This window comes from Octopus sinensis, linkage group LG4 (assembly GCF_006345805.1).
Source record: "Octopus sinensis linkage group LG4, ASM634580v1, whole genome shotgun sequence".
NCBI classification, from domain to species: domain Eukaryota; kingdom Metazoa; phylum Mollusca; class Cephalopoda; order Octopoda; family Octopodidae; genus Octopus; species Octopus sinensis.
The window spans coordinates 4,166,547-4,170,025 of NC_043000.1; the positions used below are offsets into that span (position 1 = coordinate 4,166,547).

The 3,479-nt window shown below is 36.0% G+C and overlaps 1 pseudogene; it reads right to left on the reverse strand.

Annotated features, from left to right (window-relative positions):
- Positions 1–349: 349 nt before the first annotated feature.
- On the reverse strand, positions 350–468 carry LOC115211260 (annotated as a pseudogene).
- Between the last annotated feature and the right edge of the window lie 3,011 nt (positions 469–3,479).

The window sequence follows — 3,479 nt, forward strand, 5'->3', positions numbered from 1 at the left end:
ACCCCAGGACTTATTCTTTGTAAGCCTAGTACTTACTCTATCGGTCTCTTTCACTGAACCACTAAGTGATGGGGACATAAACACACCACCATCACAGACACACAAACATATACACACACGTACGTATATATATATATACATATATATATATATATATATACATATATATGATGGGCTTCTTTCAGTTTCCATCTACCAAATCCACTCACAAGGCTTTGGTTGGCCCAAGGCTATAGTAGAAGACACTTGCCCAAGGAGCCATGCAGTGGGACTGAACCTGGAACCATGTGGTTGGTAAGCAAGCTACTTACCACACAGCCACTCCTACACCTATTAAAGGATAGAAAGACATTTACAGCACCTAGGTTTTCCAAGCAGTCGCCCATCTAAGTACTAACTAGGTTCAACGTTGCTTAACTTCGGTGATCGGATGAGAACCGATGTTTTCAAAGTGATATGGCCGTAGAAGACACTTGCTGTAGCTGCCATGCAGTGGGACTGAACCTGAAACAACATGGTTTGGAAGTGAACGTCTTTAACTACACAGCTACACCTGCACAAAGCCTCACCTATACCATACTCATGAATGTGTGTGTGTGTGTGTGTGTGTGTGTGTGTGTGTGTGAGTGAGTGAGTGTGTGTGTGTGTGTGTGTGTGTGTGTGTGTGTGTGTGTGTGTGTGTGTGTGTGTGTGTGTGTGTGTGTGTGTGTGTGTGTGTTGCCACACACATGTAGACTGCAGAATCAAAGAACTGAATAAACATTTAACAAATTTGAGAGATGTCTTTTATATATTTTCAATTTACTTAGCTATTGCCATGAAAATCTCATAAAAAGAAATTTCATTTATCAAAGACCTTCTGAATTCTCTACATTTTAATCAAGAAGCTTAGATGGATAGCTTTTACACAATCTTCAACTGTGAAAACACTTCCTCCCTTTACTTTACAAATGGTCTGTTCTAGACAATTTAATAACCAAATATTGAGACTCCAAGATATTTAGTAATATTGAAGGCATGCATCATGAATATTTATTTGTAAATACTAATCATAAAATAAATCAATACATTTTAGAATCATTTGAGTAAATATTACATTTACTGATATTAAATGTTGCATAAGAGATTTTTCAATTTTCTAGTTAAGTTTTACAGAAATTCTCTTGACAGTCACTAAAAACTCATAAATAAGTATTTTGTACCCAGGAATCTGAAAACTGGTTCAATGAACAAATAAGATCAGTGTACAAACTGTGAGAATTAAAAAAAACTTCTATTTCTGTATAAATAAATATTTAGCATTTTAGTTTTAAAATATATATTTTTCCATTCTATGTGGGTTGACTAGATCTGCTGAATAAAAGGGTAGATTCACTGTCGATATTTAGACTCAGCATTTTGCCTAGCATACTAACAATTCTGCCAGCTTGCCACCTTACTAATTAGAAATATTAACCAAATCTCCCTCAGATCAAGCCCTGCAGTCTTTAGAAAGGAAGACCATATTAAATAATGTGAACTTCAATGCTTCCTGTTTGAAAAGACAATGAGACGGTCATTTTGGAACATCTTAGTCTTAGATCTGCTGTATCAGAGACTAACCATTAACACATCAATGACTCTAACTCCTCTCAGGTATTTAGTAAAATACTGTATTTTATATATCAGAGTATCTTCAATTTAGATTAATGTATTCAATTTATCTGTAATGTTTTCGAAGATCCGTGAATGTGTTGTTAACAAAAGATTTAATAACTTGAGGTGAATTAATGCTTTATAATACTTTACACATAAGCACATTAATAATACACTTGTATGAGTGTAATATTATACCAAAGGTGATATATCCAGCTTGTATCTTTACTTCTATATAATTTTGTAATAATAACATTCAGGTCCTGTCCTATTAGAAGCTTACATTCTTCTATTCATTTTCCAATTTGCAGACGTTGGTTGTTAACAAAAGGACCTCTGAACATTACACAATCTCATTTTCTTTTCCCTATAAATTTAAGGTGTGACAGCAGCTCTGCTATAAATGAATTATTATATCATAAAATGATGAATTGGTATTTCTTTGTCAGTATATATCATATTCGTCTTCAGTTTGTTAAGGAATGAGTTGTGCCCATAGGTTTGTCATGTTTAGTATTGTTATTAGCAAGTAAGAGGTTTCGGCTTTATTTTCATTTTTATTGATGGGAAGTTGGGAGATTGGATAACAGTTGTCATCTGTTTTATACTTTTATGTCACTTTTGTTTCTACTTTTCTGAGTTAGTATGTATTTGATTTATTATTATCGACAGAGAGCTGGCAGAATTGTTAGCACACTGGACAAAATGTTCCATGGCATTTCATCCATCTCTTTTACTCTTTTACTTGTTTCAGTCATTTGACTGCGGCCATGCTGGAGCACCGCCTTTAGTCGAGTGAGCAAATCGACCCCAGGACTTATTCTTTGTAAGCCTAGTACTTATTCTATCGGTCTCTTTTGCCGAATCGCTAAGTGACAGGGACATAAACACACCACCATCTGTTGTCAAGCGATGTTGGGGGGACAAACACAGACACACAAACACACACACACAGACGCACATATATATATATACATATATACGATGGGCTTCTTTCAGTTTCTGTCTACCAAATCCACTCACAAGGCTTTGGTCAGCTTGAGGCTATAGTAGAAGACACTTGCCCAAGGTGCCATGCAGTGGGACTGAATCCAGCTAACTCTGAGTTCGAATTCCACTGAGCTTGATTTGCCTTCCATCCTTTTGGGGTCGATAACATAAGTACCAGTTGAGCACTGGGGTTGATGTAATCGGTTTATCCACTTACCTGAAATTGCTGGCCTTGTGCCAAAATTTGAAACCTTTGTTATTGGTGGAGAGCTGGCAAAGTTGTCCACCTGTTGATGTTGAGTCTCTTAAGATGCTCGACATTTTGAGATCAGTCTTCACCACTTTGTCCCATATCTTGTTACATCTGCCTCTTCTACATGTTTGTTCCTCCCATATGTAGTGGCCAGCACTTCTTTATATATCTGTCCTCATCCATCCATATAATATATATATAAAGTAGGCTCCCAAACAGTTTCTTTCTATCAGATTCACTCAAACAGTATTCATTAATCTGGAGTTATGGTAGAAGATACTTGCCCAAGGTGCTGTGCAGTGGTACTGAACCCAAAACCACATGGTTGCAAAGTGAACTTCTTAACCACACAGCCATGCCTGCAGCCTTATAAAATATATTTAAATACAAAATATATTTTCATCAGGAATGAAATACCAACTGATTTGCAGATTAAGATAAACTGCAAAGAATACTATTAAATCCAAAATGAAAATATGGACACTGGACATAAATTTTTCCACAGCCATTTGCTTGAGGAAATCAGAAGGACAAGCTGGGGACGTGAAGACAATAAATATTCTTGTCTATAGAATATTCACAAGTTGTTAACTTTATTCCA